Source organism: Ambystoma mexicanum, chromosome 4p, assembly GCF_040938575.1.
Source record: "Ambystoma mexicanum isolate Mex_15411 chromosome 4p, UKY_AmexF1_1, whole genome shotgun sequence".
NCBI classification, from domain to species: domain Eukaryota; kingdom Metazoa; phylum Chordata; class Amphibia; order Caudata; family Ambystomatidae; genus Ambystoma; species Ambystoma mexicanum.
This window is the reverse complement of record NC_090927.1, coordinates 500,148,504-500,172,410: the sequence shown is the minus strand read 5'-3', so window position 1 is coordinate 500,172,410 and position 23,907 is coordinate 500,148,504.

The window sequence follows — 23,907 nt, the reverse complement described above, 5'->3', positions numbered from 1 at the left end:
ATAGGAAATGGGAACCTCTAGGCATATTTCCAATATCAGAACTGACTGCGAACATGAGACAATCTGTAGATTTTTAGTATGCAGATATCCTGAAGGATGTCGTGGTGAGCCATGCTGCACGGAAAGCCTTAGGTAGTAGGCTCATTTCTAAAATATATCAGAATGGATGCAGTGTTTCTGACATTATGTTGGATTTGCAACAAAGGAAAATAGAATATACTTGCTTGTTGTCTATGATTGCAGAATGGGTTTGATTCAAGCAATGCCATTATAATTAAATAGAAAAGCAAAGGCACATCTGGTTGACTTGGAAAAGAAAATATTGTGAATCACATTTTAAATTGTGTGTCAAATCATAAGTTATTTTGAGACATAACTTAAATATGGAGATTGGACTAATGGAGCAATGGGAAGAGTAATTGGTTTTGTGCCTTATTCCCTGAGTACTTCGGGACAGTTCACTCTTGTGTAGTTTGACCACATTAAGTTTAGATGTTGTACTAGCATATATTGGGTGGTCCCTCTCTGAGCAAGGCACATCATATGTTTCATTGTCTTGTGTGAGAGGTTTGCAAGGATTATATTTAATAGCGTTTGAGGAGTCTAAAGTTGCTGCTTACATGGAATGTGCTGTAGACTATAACCATCAACGTTTAGAGTATGCTCCTCACCTAGCTGCACAGCCATTTCCTGTGAGGGCTAGTTGTAAAAGAATCGAGGTCAGATAGTGTTAATGAAAGACATAGGAATTACATAGTCCCTTTGAAAAAGCAAATGTTGGTTAAGGAATAGAACAGCACTGTTTCTGTTATGGAATCAATGAACTGGCTTTCAGTAACACAACAGGATTTGAGTGCTATTGCAATTCAACTTTGACTTTGCCGTTTCAAATTACAAAGTTAATGGAAAGTGAACACTCATGCAGAAAATATGCTAGATGGTGAATTAAGCACTTTGGTGAACACTTTTTAAGGCAGCTTTACAGGATTTGTATTGTGCATCATCAATTCGTAGTGTGGTTGCAGCTGCAAGCCAACGTTCATATTTTTCGGAAACCTCTCAACAAGATGCACATGAGTTCCTTATGTCAATCTTTGAAGATCTGCATAATGTACATGTTCCTGTTGACTCTTTTGTCGGTTTGTCATATGAGTAGTTACATGTTTCTTCTAGTTGTCATTAACAGGGTAATTCATAGAATTTAGCAGAAAAGTGTTGCAAGCGGCTGGCGCAGAGTGTCCGCGTGCGATTGTCTACGCCAGGCGCGTGCGCTAAAACCGATTTCCGCGCACAGCGCATTCATGGATTTTAGTCTCCCCAACCAGCCGTGGCGCAGAGTATCGCAGCGACCCTGCAGCAGCACCAGTAACGCCCCCAAGAACGCCCTCGTGCAAGGAAAAGCCATCAAAATCGCTAAATCATCGCAAAGGGCTGCGCTAACCCTGGACCAGTTTACAGGGCTGCCAAACAAGGAACGCAAAGTGGGTAACGTTTATATCAGGGGTACGCGGGAAGTTTTACACGCGATTAGCCAGGGTACGTGTATTACAGGGGTACGCGGGAAGTTTTACACGCGATTAGCCAAGGTACGTGTATTACAGGGGTACGCGGGAAGTTTTACACGCGATTAGCCAGGGTACGTGTATTACAGGGGTACGCAGGAATTATCACACGCGATTTGGCTGGGTACGTGTATTACAGGGGTACGCGGGAAGATTTACACGCGATTAGCCAGGGTACGTGTATTACAGGGGTACGCGGGAAGTTTTACACACGATTAGCCAAGGTACGTGTATTACAGGGGTACGCGGGAAGTTTTACACGCGATTAGCCAAGGTACGTGTATTACAGGGGTACGCGGGAAGTTTTACACGCGATTAGCCAGGGTACGTGTATTACAGGGGTACGCAGGAATTATCACACGCGATTTGGCTGGGTACGTGTATTACAGGGGTACGCGGGAAGATTTACACGCGATTAGCCAGGGTACGTGTATTACAGGGGTACGCGGGAATTATCACACGCGATTTGGCTGGGTACGTGTATTAAAGGGGTGCGCAGGAATTATCACACGCAATTTGGCCGGGTACGTGCATTACAGGGGTGCGCGGGAATTATCACACGCGATTAGGCTGGGTGGGTCCTCACAGGTGTACCCTGTACACCCTCCACGGCCCCTGCAGGCAGCCCACAAAACAGGGGACTACCCTGCACACCTGCTCATGTCCCCCAGCACCCCCACCCCCCAGCACTGTGGGCCACCCTCCACCAGGCCCCCACTCATGTCCCCTTGCACCCCCAGCCCCCAGCACTGTGGGCCACCCTCCACCAGGCCCCCACTCATGTCCCCTTGCACCCCCACCCCCCAGCAGTCATGGGGCACCCTCCACCAGGCCCCCACTCATGTCCCCTATCACCCCCACCCCCCAGCCACCAGGGGCAGCCTCCACCAGGCACCCACTCATGTCCCCTATCACCCCCACCCCCCAGCAGTGCAGGGGCAGCCTCCACCAGGCCCCCACTCATGTCCCCTTGCACCCCCACCCCCCAGCAGTCATGGGGCACCCTCCACCAGGCCCCCACTCATGTCCCCTATCACCCCCACCCCCCAGCCACCAGGGGCAGCCTCCACCAGGCACCCACTCATGTCCCCTAACACCCCCACCCCCCAGCAGTGCAGGGGCAGCCTCCACCAGGCCCCCACTCATGTCTCCCACCACCCCCAGCCCCCAGCCACCATGGACAGCCTCCACCAGGCCCCCACCCATGTCTACCACCACCACCACCCCCCAGCAGTGCAGGGGCAGCCTCCACCAGGCCCCCACTCATGTCCCCTATCACCCCCACCCCCCATCCACCATGGGCAGCCTCCACCAGGCTCCCACCCATGTCTACCACCACCCCCACCCCCCAGCAGTGCAGGGGCACCCTCCACCAGGCCCCCACTCATGTCTCCCACCACCCCCACCCCCCAGCCACCATGGGCAGCCTCCACCAGGCTCCCACCCATGTCTACCACCACCCCCACCCCCCAGCAGTGCAGGGGCAGCCTCCACCAGGCCCCCACTCATGTCTCCCACCACCCCCACCCCCCAGCCACCATGGGCAGCCTCCACCAGGCTCCCACCCATGTCTACCACCACCCCCACCCCCTGCAGTGCAGGGGCACCCTCCACCAGACCCCCACTCATGTCTCCCACCACCCCCACCCCCCAGCCACCAGGGGCAGCCTCCACCAGGCACCCACTCATGTCCCCTATCACCCCCACCCCCCAGCAGTGCAGGGGCAGCCTCCACCAGGCCCCCACTCATGTCCCCTTGCACCCCCACCCCCCAGCAGTCATGGGGCACCCTCCACCAGACCCCCACTCATGTGCCCTATCACCCCCACCCCCAGCCACCAGGGGCAGCCTCCACCAGGCACCCACTCATGTCCCCTATCACCCCCACCCCCCAGCAGTGCAGGGGCAGCCTCCACCAGGCCCCCACTCATGTCTACCACCACCCCCACCCCCCAGCAGTGCAGGAGCAGCCTCCACCAGGCCCCCACTCATGTCTCCCACCACCCCCCAGCCACCATGGGCAGCCTCCACCAGGCTCCCACCCAAGTCTAGCACCACCCCCACCCCCCAGCAGTGCAGGGGCAGCCTCCACCAGGCCCCCACTCATGTCTCCCAACCCCCAGCACTGAGGGGCACCCTCCACCAGGCCCCCACTCATGTCTCCCACCACCCCCACCCCCCAGCCACCATGGGCAGCCTCCACCAGGCTCCCACCCATGTCTACCACTACCCCCACCCCCCAGCAGTGCAGGGGCAGCCTCCACCAGGCCCCCACTCATGTCTCCCACCACCCCCACCCCCCAGCCACCATGGGCAGCCTCCACCAGGCACCCACTCATGTCCCCTATCACCCCCACCCCCCAGCAGTGCAGGGGCAGCCTCCACCAGGCCCCCACTCATGTCCCCTTGCACCCCCACCCCCCAGCAGTCATGGGGCACCCTCCACCAGGCCCCCACTCATGTCCCCTTGCACCCCCACCCCCTAGCAGTCATGGGGAAACCCTCCACCAGGCCCCCACTCATGTCCCCTATCACCCCCACCCCCCAGCCACCAGGGGCAGCCTCCACCAGGCACCCACTCATGTCCCCTATCACCCCCACCCCCCAGCAGTGCAGGGGCAGCCTCCACCAGGCCCCCACTCATGTCCCCTTGCACCCCCACCCCCCAGCAGTCATGGGGCACCCTCCACCAGGCCCCCACTCATGTCCCCTATCACCCCCACCCCCCAGCCACCAGGGGCAGCCTCCACCAGGCACCCACTCATGTCCCCTGTCACCCCACGCCCCAGCAGTGCAGGGGCAGCCTCCACCAGGCACCCACTCATGTCCCCTATCACTCCCACCCCCCAGCAGTGCAGGGGCAGCCTCCACCAGGCCCCCACTCATGTCCCCTTGCACCCCCACCCCCCAGCAGTCATGGGGCACCCTCCACCAGGCCCCCACTCATGTCCCCTATCACCCCCACCCCCCAGCCACCAGGGGCAGCCTCCACCAGGCACCCACTCATGTCACCTGTCACCCCACGCCCCAGCAGTGCAGGGGCAGCCTCCACCAGGCACCCACTCATGTCCCCTATCACCCCCACCCCCCAGCAGTGCAGGGGCAGCCTCCACCAGGCCCCCACTCATGTCCCCTTGCACCCCCACCCCCCAGCAGTCATGGGGCACCCTCCACCAGGCCCCCACTCATGTCCCCTATCACCCCCACGCCCCAGCCACCAGGGGCAGCCTCCACCAGGCCCCCACTCATGTCTCCCACCAACCCCACCCCCCAGCCACCATGGGCAGCCCCCACCAGGCTCCCACCCATGTCTACAGCCACCCCCACCCCCCAGCAGTGCAGGGCAGCCTCCACCAGGCACCCACTCATGTCCCCTATCACCCCCAACCCCCAGCAGTGCAGGGGCAGCCTTCACCAGGCCCCCACTCATGTCCCCTTGCACCCCCACCCACCAGTAGTCATGGGGCACCCTCCACCAGGCCCACACTCATGTCCCCTATCACCCCCACCCCCCAGCCACCAGGGGCAGCCTCCACCAGGCACCCACTCATGTCCCCTATCACCCCCACCCCACAGCAGTGCAGGGGCAGCCTCCACCAGGCCCCCACTCATGTCTCCCACCAACCCCACCCCCCAGCCACCATGGGCAGCCCCCACCAGGCTCCCACCCATGTCTACAGCCACCCCCACCCCCCAGCAGTGCAGGGCAGCCTCCACCAGGCACCCACTCATGTCCCCTATCACCCCCAACCCCCAGCAGTGCAGGGGCAGCCTTCACCAGGCCCCCACTCATGTCCCCTTGCACCCCCACCCACCAGTAGTCATGGGGCACCCTCCACCAGGCCCACACTCATGTCCCCTATCACCCCCACCCCCCAGCCACCAGGGGCAGCCTCCACCAGGCACCCACTCATGTCCCCTATCACCCCCACCCCACAGCAGTGCAGGGGCACCCTCCACCAGGCCCCCACTCATGTCTCCCACCACCCCCACCCCCCAGCCACCATGGGCAGCCTCCACCAGGCACCCACTCATGTCCCCTATCACCCCCACCCCCCAGCAGTGCAGGGGCAGCCTCCACCAGGCCCCACTCATGTCCCCTTGCACCCCCACCCCCCAGCAGTCATGGGGCACCCTCCACCAGGCCCCCACTCATGTCCCCTTGCACCCCCACCCCCCAGCAGTCATGGGGCATCCTCCACCAGGCCCCCACTCATGTCCCCTATCACCCCCACCCCCCAGCCACCAGGGGCAGCCTCCACCAGGCACCCACTCATGTCCCCTATCACCCCCTCCCCCCAGCAGTGCAGGGGCAGCCTTCACCAGGCCCCCACTCATGTCCCCTTGCACCCCCACCCACCAGCAGTCATGGGGCACCCTCCACCAGGCCCACACTCATGTCCCCTATCACCCCCACCCCCCAGCCACCAGGGGCAGCCTCCACCAGGCACCCACTCATGTCCCCTATCACCCCCACCCCACAGCAGTGCAGGGGCAGCCTCCACCAGGCACCCACTCATGTCACCTATCACCCCCACCCCCCAGCAGTGCAGGGGCAGCCTCCACCAGGCCCCCACTCATGTCCCATTGCACCCCCACCCCCCAGCAGTCATGGGGCACCCTCCACCAGGCCCCCACTCATGTCCCCTATCACCCCCACCCCCCAGCCACCAGGGGCAGCCTCCACCAGGCACCCACTCATGTCCCCTATCACCCCCACCCCCCAGCAGTGCAGGGGCAGCCTCCACCAGGCCCCCACCCATGTCTCCCACCACCCCCACCCCCCAGCCACCATGGGCAGCCTCCACCAGGCTCCCACCCATGTCTACCACCACCCCCACCCCCCAGCAGTGCAGGGGCAGCCTCCACCAGGCCCCCACTCATGTCTCCCACCCCCCAACCCCCCCAGCACTGAGGGGCACCCTCCACCAGGCCCCCACTCATGTCTCCCACCACCCCCACCCCCCAGCCACCATGGGCAGCCTCCACCAGGCTCCCACCCATGTCTACCACCACCCCCACCCCCCAGCAGTGCAGGGGCAGCCTCCACCAGGCCCCCACTCATGTCTCCCACCACCCCACCCCCAGCCACCATGGGCAGCCTCCACCAGGCACCCACTCATGTCCCCTATCACCCCCACCCCCCAGCAGTGCAGGGGCAGCCTCCACCAGGCCCCCACTCATGTCCCCTTGCACCCCCACCCCCCAGCAGTCATGGGGCACCCTCCACCAGGCCCCCACTCATGTCCCCTTGCGCCCCCACCCCCCAGCATTGCAGGGGCAGCCTCCACCAGGCCCCCACTCATGTCCCCTTGCACCCCCACCCCCCAGCAGTCATGGGGAACCCTCCACCAGGCCCCCACTCATGTCCCCTATCACCCCCACCCCCCAGCAGTGCAGGGGCAGCCTCCACCAGGCCCCCACTCATGTCCCCTTGCACCCCCACCCCCCAGCAGTCATGGGGCACCCTCCACCAGGCCCCCACTCATGTCCCCTTGCACCCCCACCCCCCAGCAGTCATGGGGCACCCTCCACCAGGCCCCCACTCATGTCCCCTTGCACCCCCACCCCCCAGCAGTCATGGGGCACCCTCCACCAGGCCCCCACTCATGTCTCCCACCACCCCCACCCCCCAGCCACCATGGGCAGCCTCCACCAGGCCCCCACACATGTCCCCCTGCCCACAGGTCCTGACAATCCTCAAGCATGGGCCTCTTGGCCAGCCACCACAGCCCAAAGACACAACCAAGTATTACATGCGCCCATGATACTACTCCAATGGAAACAATGTAAATGAACACATGTGTCTCACACACACACAATGGTTGCAAGTGAACCTGAAAACCCATTTCATGACATGCATGAAAACAATGAGATGAAACCACACATTGAAGAATGAAAAAATCAAAATAATGTATTAAAAACAACAGTAATGGCAATCAAAATTAAACAAAATACACAAGTAAAAAAAAAGAAAATTAAGCTTGCTGTCCCTTTTCAAATTAAAATCAATAAATGATAATCCAAAAATATGTCTTCCAAAGTTCCAGTCCATAAAAAGTAAATGAAGGGAAAAAAGAAATAGAAAACCATTGCTCCATGGAAAAAAATATTCATAGTAAAAAAAATATCCAAATGCAAAGTCCAACTATGTACAAAGTATTCAGGGTCCATCATCCCAACAGACGAAACGAAACCTACAAAAAAAACTATCTAAAATGGAACTATATACAAAAGGTGGAGCAGTGTCCGTCGACTCCAAATAAAAATAAACAATAAAGAAAACCTATCACTATATAACTATATACAATGGCGGCGGGCCAGTCCAGCGGCTCACTCAGTGGTGTTCCGGGCCAGGGCATCATCGAACTCCTCGTCTATGTCCCGGAGGCGGTCCTGTTCCATGGCCCCGAGGGTCCGCAGGGACGCCGACATGTTCACCTCCAACTCCCTGCGGATTGCCTCGAGGCACTCGGCCCACCTCAGGGCCCTCCGCATGGAGTTCTCCGCCCTGACCATCGTGAGCCACGCCTCTTCCGCCCGCCGCCGTGGCGTGGCCCAACCGCTGCCACACGGAAGACACTTCCCGTCCAGGGTCCACCTGCCCTCCGGCCGATGCCTGCCCCTCCGATGTTGAAGGACCCGAGCTATCGTGGCTGCCACCTACAGCCTCCTGCTGCTGCAGCTGCTGCTGTCCATGTGCCCTGTCCGATGGTGACTGCACATCCTCCTCCAGCTGGGGTGCAGTCGTTGATGTGGCCACCCCTGCTGGACGTCCGACTCCCGACTGTGGCAGGGATCTGTTGTCCACCAGCCTGGCCGCACGGTCAGAGGCAGCTCCACAGGGCACCCAGGTGACACATGGGTGGGAAGATGGCATGGAGGAGGACTGGGGCATAGGGGGTTCCGTGGAGCAGGGGGTCGGAACAAGGTCCAGGAAACGGAGGAATCCAGCCCTGGTGAGCTGTCCCAGTGGGTCATCGCGGTCAACGAGCCATGCGAGAAGACGTGCAGACTCATCATGAAAAGACTGCAGGTCAGCTCGCATGGCCCGTTGACGCAATGCCACCCCACCCTGGACAGGCTCAACCTGGTGCAGGATAGCCACATCCGCAGGGAGAGGAAGGCCAGGTGTTGTAAGCCAATCCCCTCCCTGAGAACGGGTCTGGAGGTAGGCATCCCCGCTGGTGCAAGATGATGCAGTGACAGGAGCAGGGACAGGATTGCACACAGGCACCTCCGCGGCGGCCTGTGCTGCCTCCTGTCCCTGATCCTGCACTGCACCACTAGCACCAGTGGAATCCCCACCTCCAGACCCCGCCTCTGTCGCTTGCACGGCCTCCTCCTCCTCCAAACCCCCCACCAACCTGGATGACTCCGTGCCATCTTCCTCCGTTGGGCCCTGTGGGGTCCCAGCTGCCCCTTCTGCTGCCGAGGAGTCCAACTCCAACCTCCGCCTCTTGGACCTCCCCTAGGCAGCTGCGGCCTGGGACATGGCACCGGACTCCTCACTCCCCGACGAGATCAGTACCTGGGAGGGGATCCGGGCCTTGCGTCTCCGGCTGGTGGTGTGACCCCTGCCGCTGTGCTCCACAGCACCTTCTCCGCCCTCTTCATCAGTTGACGCTGCAGACAGGGAGAAAGAAAACACAGGCATCAGGGCACTGTACAATGGACTCATACACACATGACAGTTATACATGAGTGGCATTGGTAAACCTCAGACATGGCATCACAATCCCCAACACACATGTCATTTCAACTTGCAAACATGAGCCATACCACAGCCATATTGCAACAGACAGCACCATCCATTCACATACAACAGCATGAGCAGCCAAAGGTCATCCACACATCACATGCAACATAGGGAGTACACTACACATGCACACACACCACCAAACCTGCATGCATGTGTACACCTCCGCCAACTGTTGCAGTGTTCCGATCGACATCCATATCACACCTGACAATCATTCCTCCACATCCTGTGCCATGCAAGCCCACACACACAAGCACCATCCATGTGTCACACATGAGACCCCTCGCATGTGTCACCCTCACGGCCCTGTACACCGCCCTACTTGCCCACATAAAAATACATGTTCAACCTGCACACTCCTGGCACACCACCACACCCACAGCTTACAATCAGTATGCATGTACACTTACCGCTCGACTCCAGACGGGTCTGCCTCTCAAGGACCTGGACGTGGAGCGCTGGGGATATACGTTCCAGGACCCTCATCTGATCTTCCGACAAGTGGCCCCGGCGCCCCTTAGCATCCGCTGCCTTCAGGAGGCGCCGGGCCTTGTTGAGGGTCCTGGACCTGAAATCCTCCCAGCGCTTCCTGACACGTTCGTAGTCGCGGACTGCCACCTCCTCCGCGTTGATGGCAGTCACGATGTCCATCCAGATCCGAGTCCGTCCTTCCTTGTCGGCGCGCAACCTTCCGAAGAGGGCATCATACTGCCCCAGGACATGCTCCACCAGGACACCAACTTCGGTGGCAGTGAAGCTGGTGCCCCTCTGCCTCCTTGGCCGGGGGTTGCCACTCGTGCCAGATGTTGCAGTGCCCGACATGGCAACCCCAGAGGCAGGAGTGGGTGGGCAACTGGGTCCTGGGGCTGGGCTGTGGGGCGATGGAAAAGCAGTCGGGAGTCTTCGGTTCCAGCAGGGGTGGTCACAGCAACAGCACCCATGGCTGATGTGCAGGCAGCAAATGGCAGGGCACGTGGGCAGCAGGCAGTCAGGCAGCAGCAGATGGCAGGTGGGAGCGTGCTCAGGGCTCTGGGGGGCAGTAATTCGGCCTTCTGGCAGGAGCGTGGTCTTCCGTGTGTGAACGCGTGGCCAGCTTGATACGGAGTGATTTTGCACATGAAAATCCAGCACGTCTGCGTGTAATTCGAGGAAGGGCCCTTAGCGCGTAAGCGCATCAGCACACGTCTGTACATTCATTGGCCCAAAGGCCACCAGCGTATGCGCGTCTATGAAGTCACGTGCACGTTGAATATGGCACACGTTTGAAATGTTGCGTGTTAAAAAAATGAAAGACACGTCCGAGTGTCAAAGCATGTAATTGTTGGAAATGGCCTTAGCGCGTACACGCGGAAGTGACAAAGCGTGTAATTGGTGGAAATGGCCTTAGCACGTACACGCGGAAGTGACAAAGCGTGTAATTGGTGGAAATGGCCCTAGCGCGTACACACGGAAGTGACAAAGCGTGTAATTGGTGGAAATGGCCCTAGCGCGTACACGCGGAAGTGACACTGGACGTGTGGGCCTGCATAAAAGGTACGTGTAGAACACCATTTCCTTGTACGTGCTTTTCATGGAGAGCGAGTGGGTGAAATCTGTACTTCTTGTCGTTTCACACGCGATTTACTTCACGGCGTTTCAAGTTCGTACTCCCTGTTACCTCTGACAGCTTTTTCTCTTTTTTCTCTTTTTCTGGTTTTCCTGGGCCTGTTCCCTCAAACAGCGTTCCCTTCTACTGTTGTCCTGTCTCCTCAGACAGCGTACAATTCTTCTTTTGGCAGGGGTGTTGCCAACGCGCACACGCGCTTCTTTTCCACGCTCTTTTTCCTGGCAGACGGTGAGTCACGCACGTATCTAACATCTGTGCTTGCCCCGTGTGTAGCCTACCCCTTCAGAGGTCATTCTAGGCTGCGTGTGATACGCATACGTTCATTCTTGTGTTACTGGGTGCCACAGCGTAGTGCAGGTTTATTTTTCCGCACACGTGGTTGTTAGGCGGAAACCTGTGCAGTTCCCTCTGGGACCACTGCAAAAGATTTAGGACTACAGGCGTTGGCGGTGAACCCACTTGGTAGCAGTCTGTACCACACAGATTCACTTGGTAGCTGTGGCTGAGCAGTCAGACTTCTCTCAAGAAAAGTTGAGCAGTATGTGGAGTATACAAAATAGGGCAATTCTTCACAGCAAGACAAGCACACACGCAACGAGGCTTAGTGTAAAGATATCAAGGTATTTATTTATAACAGAACATCTATGAAAAACACTATAGCAAATTCACGGCAAACAAATCAAACACAATTACTATACGAAGTAGAAAATGATCAATCCCCCTAGCAAAATATCGACAACTCTAGGTTCTACCGGTACCACTTATTTCCAGACAGAGGTGTATACCTCAACCTAGATGACACTCGAATATTAGTTAGGACGGGAGAGAAAAAGATAGGCAGGTTACGAAATCAACACAGTTCGATCCTATCGGATAAAATGCAAGGCAGGAAGGCAAGAATCACAATAGATCGTAAAGTTCAGAGGCCAGGCCCACTCGGAGAGAGGCAAGGCGCGATGTCCCAAAAAGTCTCTAGTGGAGATGCATTCAAGTCTGTATTGCAAATTGTTATCGGTAGATTGAACCAGTTCAGAACAACGAATGAGAAAAGCTTGGAGGCGACCCAACGGAACGGAGAGGATTAAGACACCTCACTTGAACCGATCGAAAGGGAAGCCAGGCGTACACGGTACCTTGTTGTGGAGGGCAGCTCCGGCGGGGGCAGTTGTTCCTGGTGGTGGATGCACGTCGGGTCTTGGCCAAGAGTAGAGATGATCTCGTCGTCGAAGGAAAGTGAAGTCCGGTGCACCACCAGGGAAGAGACCAGCCACGGAGTGCTCCGTCACAAGGCACCACCTTTTGGTCGCGGTACAGGGGTAGTGGCTCTCCGGTTGCCGAGGTGCTCTGCACGGGCAATTCGACCACTGCGTCCTAAGGCGAATAAAAAGCAAAGGGGACTGGTTGTTCCCACCAGTCAGGGGAAGAGACTCTCCGGCAGGGAGATCTCCTCTGTCGTCGGGAAGTGGTGAGTCGGCTCAGCAGGGCTCCACCGGAGGTGTCGTCGTTGCAGGTCGGCTCAGCGTTACCCTCGTCGGATTCTTAGGTCCTGTGGCGACTTCTGAAGATCCAGTCCCAAAAGCCCTGCTTTTATGCAGAAGACCCCCATTCATTCAGCCTAGCTGTCAATCAACACATGCTAAGTGGTGAGCAGGAAGGCTCACCACCTGGGCCAATCACTCCAGAGTGCGACCGGAGTTGGCAAGGCAACTCGGTCCAGGGTGCCTAAACCCCCTCCCTGTGGTAACCCAGACAGAATGGCACCACTTTGGAGAGTCTCTGTACAGAGCCCGCCAAAAGTGGAAAAAAGGGCTCGACCTTTGGTTTAGGAGTCACAGAGATGAACACAGATGCCATTTTAAAACCGAGTTCTGGCAGAAAATACCACTCGATAAACTTATTTAAGATAAGTAGATCGGTGGTACGTCAAAGATTAATGAGAAAAAGTATCAATCTCCTTAGGAAACCCGACCCTGGTAAAAATACCAAGGAGGGCCTTAGCCACAGCCGGAGCTGTAACAGCTACTATTTTTAACCTATTTATATTGGACATGGGTAAGAATTTTATTGATATCAACTCAGATGCCCCAAAACTTGGGCCGCATCAAATTGCATGGCTATTATATGCGGATGATCTTATTTTAATCTCTAAAACGCCGGCCGGTCTACAGCGGCTACTACAAGGGCTTTCATTGTATGTTCAAAGAAACCATATGGCTGTTAACTTAAGCAAAACACAGATCATGCAATGTTATAATAATAAAATAAAATGTCGCCCCCTAAAATCGCCCGTCTGGACTTTTCAGGAAGAGATTATCTCAATCACCCCGCAATACAAATACTTAGGAGTGATTATTAATAATCTGAAGTGTGACACCCCCTATGTGCAGGATATAAAACAAAAATTGCAAACATTAACAAGTCAAGCTAAAGTCCTTTTGCAAAAATTTGGTAAATTCACATGTTCGCAGATATTGTTATATTATACGCAAAAAGTTTTACCAATAATAACATACGGCTCAGAATGTAAATTACCAAGAGACCGTATGTTTTGGGATCGACTGGAGGCAAAATTCTGGCGGTCAGTGCTTAAGTTACCGAATTCAACACCAGGGCCTTTGATACGATATGAGTTGGGTGCTCTTTCAATGTTTGTATTTTATGCATGGAAACTGTGTTCGCTAATGAAGAAATTTCTGCTGTGCACTAATTGTTCGGATTTATCTTATATATTGGCCACATATATGTTGAAATCCACACACTTCTTTCCCAATAAGTGGAGAAATTCTGTTACCAATCTGTTAGTAGAGGCCGACATAACCATTGAACTGCTTCTAACTAATCCCAATCGTGCCCAGAGAAAATTATATCAGCATGACTGGATCTGCACTTTAGAGCTTTGCTCACAGTACAAAGATTATTGCAGCCTGCCTTTTGGTACGAAAAGAATGAGAGTTGCAGCCTCCTATTTACTTAAATTTCCCTCGCACCATTTTAGAAACAACTATCTTCGATTTAGATTTAATTTGTGGCCCACTAGAGAAATTTTAGCTCGAAGAGGTCAAATAACAAAACAAGAAAATAAATGTCGGTTTTGTCAATTACCAGAGTGCGAGGAAACTTTAAAACATTTGATAGTAGGTTGCCCCTCACTAAAGGATTTACGTTGTAAATATTTTAAAAAACTGTATGAAAACTATACCTGTTTAACTAAAGATGTACTGTGGTCTAGAATATTCTCCTCACCTCTCCAAGCTGTTCGTATAGCCACAGTCCAATTTCTGCTAGCCCTAAATCTTGAGACGAGCCCCTAAATAGATGACATGTGTTTTCCAACTAATACCTCCTTGCTGGTGGATCACTAGTGGTTCCAATGATGTGGAATTTGAATCTATTTGGATTGATTTTAGATGAAAACTCAGATGATGTATACATATGAATTGTGATTTTATTATTTTTTTTGCTGTTAATGAGAAACAATTGAAGGTTGAAGTGGTGAGTTTGTAGGGTTTTGTTGAATGCAGATTTTGAGCTTGATTCTATCCTGTTTTAATTTGTGATCAATTGTGTTATATATTAAATTGAAAGGTTGATTTTCAACCAACCAATAAAATAAAAATAAAAAAAAAAAAAAATCAATCTCCAACAATGGGACGAATCCCATAGGGTTATGTTCGGGGTCGAACATAACAAGTAGTTTCCACTGCCACCAGCCAAAACTCGACGAGGGGGGACGGGACAGTGCCCCCTCGAGTAACAGATCCAGGGTTAATCGAATTAACCCCTACTAGTACGTCCACAATAAGATGGTTGGTACTAGTTCTGTTAGTAAATTTAGGTCTAGTAAAGCCAATGGTGACTTTACATGCCCGGGGAGACAGTAGTCAGTCCCCGGGTATGGAGTCTATGGTGGGGGACCCGCTAGGGCGCCCCCGTGTTACGACACATAGGGTGCGGTGTAACACACATAGAAAAACATATGAGACCCTATGGAGTAAAAGACCCCATAGCCCATCGAACACATTGACATTTCAAAGGAATTACACACATACATGTCCAAGAGTGGGAGAAAAGAGTCTCACTCTTGGCAGGATGGAAAAAAACAAACTCCAGAAATCCAGCAAAGCTGCTGGGGGACTCACTGGGTTAGGAAATTCAGCCTAAACAGAGAATTCTCCCTAACACTCGCCCCCCCCAGACTAAGGGACAGGAGGATTTAATCCACTCCTGGATGAATCTCATACCTCTAGTCGATGACATACATCCTAGAGAGACCATCAGCATTTTGGTGGTGACACCCTGACCTGTGCTCAATGGTGAAATCAAACCCTTGCAGGCAGATCGACCATCTCAATAGTTTTGGGTTCTCCCCTTTCATCTGCATTAACCATCTCAAGGGTTGGTGGTCAGTCTGAATAACAAAAGTAGAACCATACAAGTACGGCCTAAACTTCTTCAGAGCCCACACGATAGCAAAGCACTCTCTTTCGATTGTTGCCCACCTTGTTTCAGGATCCTTCAGCTTGCGGCTGATGAAGCAAACGGGGTGCTCCCTACCTTTCCCATCCAGTTGACTGAGTACGGCACCTATCCCTACATTGGAAGCGTCTGTCTGCACAATGAAGTGTTGGCGGTAATCAGGAGCTCTGAGTACTGGGGCTTGGCAAAGAGCCTGTTTCAGGTTTTCAAAAGCCTGATTGCACTCCTCGTTCCATTTAACCTTTTTTGGAAATTTGGGCGAGGAGATGACATTCAGTGGAGAAGCTATGGTCCCATAGTTCTCTATGAAATTCCTGTAATACCCAGTGAGGCCTAGGAAGGCTCTCACCTGGGTTTGAGTAGTCGGTGTTGTCCAATTTTGCACAGCTTCAATGTTACTGAGCAAAGGCCTTATTTCTCCACCGCCTATCTCATGCCCAAGATAGACTACCTTACTCTGTCCAATTTGGCATTTACTTGCCTTTATGGTCAGATTGGCTCATCCAAGAGCCTGCAAAACATCTCTCAGGTGGATTACATGTTCTTCCCTGGAATTGCTGAACACTGCGATGTCATCCAAGTATGCCATGCAGAAGTCCTCCATCCCATTCAGAACCTGGTTTACCATCCGTTGAAACGTAGCAGGTGCATTCTTCAGTCCGAAAGGCATTACCTTAAACTGGTATAAGCCAACGGGAGTAGAAAATGCAGTTTTCTCCTTGGCATGGTCTGTCAGGGCTATTTGCCAATAGCCTGACGTCAAGTCAAATGTGCTGAGGAACTTGGCGGCGCCAAGTTTATCCACCAACTCATCTGTTCTTGGCAAAGGGTGGGCATCAGTCGTGGTGACTGCATTAAGAGCTCGATAATCCACGCAGAATCTAAGTTCTTTAGATCCGGCCTTTGGTACTAACACAACTGGGCTAGACCATGGACTAGTAGAGGGCTCTATTACCCCGAGATCAAGCATCTTGCTGACCTCACCTTTGATGTGGGTTTGTACGTTTTCTGACATGCGGTATCCTCTGCTTTTGACCGGCAGACAATCACCAGTGAGTATGTCGTGCTGGCCCCAAGGGGTCAAGCCTGGTGAAAGCGAGAACAGAGAGGCAAACTGATTCAACATAGATTTGCACTCTTCTTGTTGCTCGGGTGTCAGATTGGAGGAGAGATTCACTCCTTCAATTTTTTCATCTAAAGGTAAGCCTCTGAGGAGATCCCGAAGAGCTTCACTCTCTTCTTCTTCCTCTGATGATGCTAGAAGCAACGCCCCTACATCAGGTCGCGAGACATACGCTTTAAGTCGGTTGGTGTGAAAGACTGTCGGAGCCTCCTTGGGATTGCCCAAGTCCACCAGATAGTTAACCTCTCCGAGTTTACCCACTACTCGGTAGGGTCCCATCCACTTATCTTGCAAGGCCCTCTGCCTTGTTGGGATCATAACGAGAACGAGCTGGTCTTGAGCGAACTCAACCATGTTAGCCTTTTGATCGTGCCAGTGCTTGACCAATACTTGTCCAGCTTTCAAGTTATCGCTTGCTTCCGTCATCATGTGCGACATTCTCCTCTGGAGACCTATCACGTAGTCAGTCACTCTGACTGGCTTGGGGGAAGGAGCACTCTCCAACCCCTCCTTAATCAGGGCCAATGGACCTCTGACGGGATGGCCATAGAGTAGTTCGAAGGGAGAATAACCTACTCCCTCCTGAGGGACTTCTCTATAAGCAAAGAGAAGGCATGGCAATAGAAGGTCCCACTTACGCTTAAGGGGTTCCTCTAGAGCACCTATCATGCTCTTCATGGTTCGGTTGAACCGTTCTACCAACCCATTGGGTTGTGGGTGGTAAGCCGTTGAGAACTTGTAAGTTACTCCGCAGGTTTTCCACATGACTTTCATGTAGTGGGACATAAAGTTTGACCCCTGTCAGAGATTACTTCCTTAGGAAACCCGACCCTGGTAAAAATACCAAGGAGGGCCTTAGCCACAGCCGGAGCTGTAACAGTCCTCATAGGAATTGCCTCAGGATACCTAGTAGCATGGTCTACTACAACAAGTATAAACCTGTTGCCTGAGGAGGTTGGAAGATCAAGGGGACCAATGATGTCAATCCCTACTCTCTCAAATGGGACTCCCACAACCGGGAGAGGCACTAACGGTGCCACGTTCTTGGATCCAACCTTACCAGAGATCTGGCAGGTGTGGCAGCTCCTGCAGTGTTTTTCTACTTCGGCCCCCATCTTTGGCCAATAGAAGTAGAGCGAGAGCCTTTCCTTAGTCTTCTTGAAACTCAAGTGACCAGCCAAAGAAATCTCGTGGGCTAACTGCAAGAACTGTGGTCTGTTCTCTTGGGGTACTACAAGTCGTTTGTAGTCTCGAGGTGCAGACTCGGTCGGTTCACTGTAGAAGAGGCCATCTTCCCAGTGCAACCTGTATTTCCCAGTTTCTTGCCCTTCAGCCTGAGCTTCTGCCTGATGGCGAAGACCTTCCAGAGTTGGACATTCTCTCTGTCCCTTACTGAAGTCTGCCCTGCTGGGTCCACCTTCTGCCAGTAAAGACTGCAGCTCAGGATGGTCAATAGGATCCAGATCTCCAATGAGTTCCTGGCCTTCCATTAGCTCTTCCTCAGAGTCTAATTCTACCACGCAGGGTTGTACCTCCCTCTCAGCCTCGACTGGAGGTGGAGTTACGGGTGTGACGTTGGACAACCGCGGGGAAGTCCGTGTCGGCTGCACTGGAATGCTGGCGGCTGGTTTCGGGATAGAAGTCTTAGGTTTCCCCTTCGCTTCTGATTTCTTGGAGACAGCGGCCAACAATTCCAGTGGAGCAGGAGTGATTTCTTTCTTCATCATCTCCTGGAGAGTACCGCGCATGGTCCTCTCTCGTGCGGGTCTGGTTAGCTCCTGTAACCGTTTACTAGGAGGTCTGGGAGTATGCGATACAACTCCGAGAGTTTTCAAAATGTTGCCCAACAGTACGAGTCCTGGTACCTCACTCTGTATGCTGACAGGTATTTTCACAGTCATGTCGTTACACTGGATGAGAACTGGTAATTGGGGAAGCATCTGCAGAGGCCCTCCAGCTAACTTGGTGAGGCGTTTGGGTGCCTTAGCAACATCCTCAGCCTGAAAAAACGATTTATCCACCACAGTTATGCTGGCCCCAGTGTCCCTAATGGCAGGAGTCTCCTGACCATTCACCTGGACACTGTCCTTATAATACTCTTTAGTATTATCGGGAATAGAATTATAGACATCTAAATTCTGTTGTTCCCACAACCCCAGAGATACTAAAGAAACGCTGGCTGAGATGGAATGCCAGTGCTTGTGGTTCCTATAGATGTGCTCAGATGCCCTGGGGGGACGTAGAGCCACATGGGTGCAGTCGATGGCACCTAGCACTTTGGGGAATCGTGCCACACCGTAAAAATCCAGGGCGGCAGCATGCCTTTCTGCAGGTGTTCTGGGCAGGTATATGTGCCTGCGGACTGATGGGCGTGCAGTGATGATGTTCAAGACCTGCTGTAGGCAGCGTGACTGCGTGGCCTGTGACACCCCACCCACTATGGCACTTGTCCGCTGAAATTATCCAGTGGTTAAGAAGTGCAGTACATTGAGGACCTTCTCCAGGGGGCTGAGTGCTTGGGAGCACAGGGTGGGTGATGTGAGGTCATCCTCCCACTCACTCACCAGGTCCAGTATTATGTGTGGTGGAAACCTGTACGTCCCATACACCTGGTCATCAGGCATCCCAAAAAGGCTGGTTCTGGGTGTGAAAATTCTGGCCCTGACTATCCTCCTCCTCCTCCTTTGGTAGCCCACGGCCACTGCTGCTAGGAACGGTATATTCATCCTGGCGTCTGAGCTTGTTAGTTTTTTGCGCGCAATTTTATGCGTCGCGGGTCGACGTATGCCTGCTTCCTACTGGCGTACGTGTTTCTTTGCGCGTGTTGTAGGCGAGCGTGTGAAACTTCCCGCGCACCCCTGAAATCCACGTACCCAGGCAAATAGCGTGTGGAAATTCCTGCGCACCCCGGAATACACGTGCGCTGATGTACTCGCGTGTGTAAGTGCCCACGCACCCCTGAAATACACGTACATAGGCCAATCGCGTGTACGTGCACTTTTGTCCAATTACACGCGATGACACTCTGACGTGCAGTCTTTCCACATGTGCTCTGTCATCACGTACTATGAGGGAAACACCCGTGCAGGTCACGTCACAGACGCGCTTACGCGCTGAGGGCCTTTGGTCCAATAGAATCGCGTATGCGTGCTGCCGCTTTTACGCGCTAAGGGCCTTTCCTCGAATTTCACGCTGACGTGCAGGATTTTCACGTGCCAAATCACTCCGTATCAAGCTGGCCACGCGAAAAGACATGGAAGACCACGCTCCTGCCCAGAAGGCCGAATTACTGCTCCCCTGTGCCCCGAGCAGCCTCCCACGTGCCATCTGCTGCTGCCTGCCTGCCTGCCTGCCTGCTGCCACCGTGCCCTGCCATCTGGTGCCTGCACATCAGCCATCTGCAGGGGTCCAGTTGCTGTGTCCACCCCTGCTGGAACAGAAGACTCCCGACTGGGATAACATCCGCTCCACAGCCCAGCTCCAGGACCCAGTTGCCCACCCACTCCTGCCTCTGGGGTTGCCATGTCGGGCACTTCGACATCTGGCACCAGTGGCAACCCCAGGCCAGAGGGGCATAGGGGCACCAGCTTCACTGCCACCGAAGTTGTGTCCTGGTGGAGCATGTCCTGGGGCAGTATGATGCCCTCTTCGGATCGTCCCGCGCCAGCAAGGAAGGACGGGAGAGGATCTGGGCCGACTGTGTGGTTGCCATCAATGCGGAGGGGGTGGCAACCCGCAACGTCCAGAAGATCAAGAAGCGCTGGGAGGACTTGAGGTCCAGGACCCTCGTGAAGGCCCGGCGCCTCGTGGAGGGGAGCCGGGGGCGCATGAGTTCCATCCAGATGAGGGTCCTGGAACGCGTACGCCCAGCGCTCCACGCCCAGATCCTTGAGAGGGAGACCCGTCTGGAGTTGAGCGGTAAGTGGCCAAGCATTGCTGTGTGAGACAGGGCATGTTGCGGTGTGCTGGTTGTCTGATACTTGCCTGGATGTGTGACATAGGCCATGTACGCATGTATGTGTGCAGGGACATCCTGGTAATGCATGTGCGACCAGTGATGTGTGAACCACATGGTCGTTGCATGTGTTTAAATCCGACATGGGGAGCCCTATGCAGATTTTACACATGAGAGCATGCCAGTCTCTGTTCCTGGACATGGGTGGGGGTGAGGTATGGGTGCTGATGCCAGGTACATATATGGTAGCCATGTCTGTGTGCCTGACCTGCGTGTCTGTGACTTGTGAATGCCATGGATGCATGACACATGTCTGTGACAATGTACAGATTCACTGATGCAGCCTAGTTATCCTTGTATCCGCTGTGTTTGGGGTGTATGGGGCCAGATGGATGTGACTGAGGTGAAGTGTGTGCATGTGATAGGCATGACCCATGATGCATGTGAATTCCATATCATTGTATGTTTCAAGAGTCCATTGGAAATGTATGGAAATGTCCATGGCATGCACCATGCCTGTTACTGTGTGTGTTTTGCCTGGACTGACCCATGTGTTGTGGAGGGACATGATGGAAGTGTACTTTGACAGTGGTACTCATCTGCTATTGCTTCCTGTCTAGGGGACCATTGTACAGTACCCTGATGCTTGTGTTCTATGTCTCCCTCTACGCAGCGGATAGTGAAGAAGAGGGCGGAGACGGCGCTGTGGAGCAAGGCGGCGGGGATGCCCCCACGGCTGCAGCGGAAGGGGTGGGTGAGCCCCCACAGGGGCCTGCTACGGCGGAAGACGGTGAGAAGCCATCCAGGTTGGTGGTTTCCACAGAGGAGGAGGAGGCCGCCACTGAGGCGCACATGGGGCCTGGTGGGGGCATCCCTGCTGGTGCAAGTGGTGCAGTCCAGGGGCAGGAGGCAGCACAGGTCACCGTGGAGGGGCCTGTGCATGTCGCTGTCCCTGACCCTGTGAGTGCACCACCATGCACCAGCAGGGATGCCCCATCCCAGGCCCGTCCGCAGGTAGAGGGGATGTCCATGTCACCTGACTCTCCTCCACCTGCGGACGAGGGCAACCGTGGCCGCATGGAGAAGGTCCTGATTGGGGTCGCGATGCTCGCGGGTGCAATTCGTGATGACGTGCGTGCTTCCCGGGAGGAGCACGCACGTCATCACGAAGAGCACCATGCCGACGTGGCCCAATTGGGATCTTCCATGTTCGGGGGTTTCCTGCATGTGTCGGCCAATCTGGCGGCCCTCTTCTCCTCTGTGGAGGCTATACGCCGGTCGTTCTCCTTGCCGTCTTCCGGCCCAGATGCCACCAGGGCCCGCTGTGGACCTGCCCTGACCAATGCAGCCAGCTCGGTGGGGATCCCATCCCTGCCACAGTCGGGAGTCAGAGGTTAAGCAGGGGTGGACACCACAGCAACTGTACCCCAGCAGATGGAGGATGTGCCGGCATCATCAGGCAGGGCACGTGCACAACGGCGTCGGTGGATTCCATCAGCCTGGATGCCGTCGTGCTGGCAGAGGCGGTTGCGTCGGAGGCAGCAGCAGAGTCAACGTGGGAGGCATCATGGCTCGGGGCCATCAACATCGTAGGGGCAGGCATCGGCCGGAGGGCAGGAGGACCCAGGACGGGAAGTGTCTTCCGTGTGGCTGCGGTTGGGCCAGCAGATAGGTGCGGAGCGGCGGTGGGCGGAAGAGGTGCGGCTCACGGTGGTCAGGGCGGAGAACTCCATGCGGAGGGCCCTGAGGCGGGCCGAGTGCCTTGAGGCAATCCGCAGGGGGTTGGAGGAGGAGATGGCGTCGTCCCTGCGGACCCTCAGGGCCATGGAACAGGACCGCCTCCGGGACATCGAAGAGGAGTTTGATGATGTCCTGGCCCGGAACACCACAGAGTGAGCCGCTGGACTTGCCCGCCGCCTTTGTATATAGTTCTTTAGTTTTAGGTTTCCTTTGTTTCTTCTTATGATTTGGAGTCGACGGACACTGCTCCACTTTTTGTATATAGTTGCATTTAAGTTCGGGTTTTTTCCTTTGTTCAGTTGGGCTCATGGACCCTTGGATGTTTTGTACATAGTTCTTCATTGGATTGTTTTATTTTTTTAGTTTTTATTTATTCACCATGGAGCAATGGTCTTTGCATTTATTTTTCTCTCTTGGATTGATTTTATTTTTACTGTGACTTTGGAAAACATTTTTTTGAATTGGGATTTGTAGTTTTAATTTTTTTTAAGGACATGCAGCTTGTCTTTTTTTATTGACATTGTAGTTTGTTTCATTTCATTTACATTCAATTTTTTTTAATACAATTTTGTTTTCATACTTCACTGTGTGGTATCATCTCATTGGTTTCATGCATGTCATGTTGGGTGTTTCCCATTCAATTGCAACCATTTGTGTGACGGACATGGGTTCATTTGCTTTATGAACATTGGGGGTGTAACATGTAATTTCCTTTTCCATGTGGGTGAATGGGTTACTTGGTAGGGCCTTTTGGCTGTGGAGGCTGACCATAACGCACATGATTGGGGATTGTGAGGACCTGGGTGCCGGGGGACATGGGTGGGAGCCTGGTGGAGGCTGCCCATGGTGGCTGGGGGGTGGGGGTGATAGGGCACATGAGTGGGGGCCTGGTGGAGGATGCCCTTGGTGGCTGGGGAGTGGGGGTGATAGGGAACATGAGTGGGGGCCTGGTGGAGGCTGCCCCTGCACTGCTGGGGGGTGGGGTGGGTGGGAGACATGAGTGGGGGCCTGGTGGCAGGTGCCCCACAGTGCAAGGGGGTGGGGGTGCAGGGAGACATGAGTGGGGGCCTGGTGGAGGGTGCCCCTCAGTGCTGGGGGGTGAGGGTGGTGGGGGACATGAGTGGGGGTATGGTGGAGGGTGCCCCTGGTGGCTGGGGGGTGGGGTTGATAGGAAACATGAGTGGGGGCCTGGTGGAGGCTGCCCCTGCACTGCTGGGGGGTGGGGTGGGTGGGAGACATGAGTGGGGGCCTGGTGGCAGGTGCCCCACAGTGCTGGGGGGTGGGGGTGGTGGGGGACATGAGTGGGGGCCTGGTGGAGGGTGCCCCTGGTGGCTGGGGGATGGGGGTGATAGGGAACATGAGTGGGGGCCTGGTGGAGGCTGCCCCTGCACTGCTGGGGGGTGGGGTGGGTGGGAGACATGAGTGGGGGCCTGGTGGCAGGTGCCCCACAGTGCTGGGGGGTGGGGGTGCTGGGGGACATGAGTGGGGGCCTGGTGGAGGGTGCCCCACAGTGCTGGGGGGTGGGGGTGATAGGGGACATGAGTGGGGGCCTGGTGGAGGGTGCCCCTGGTGGCTGGGGGGTGGGGGTGATAGGGAACATGAGTGGGGGCCTGGTGGAGGCTGCCCCTGCAATGCTGGGGGGTGGGGTGGGTGGCAGACATGAGTGGGGGCCTGGTGGCAGGT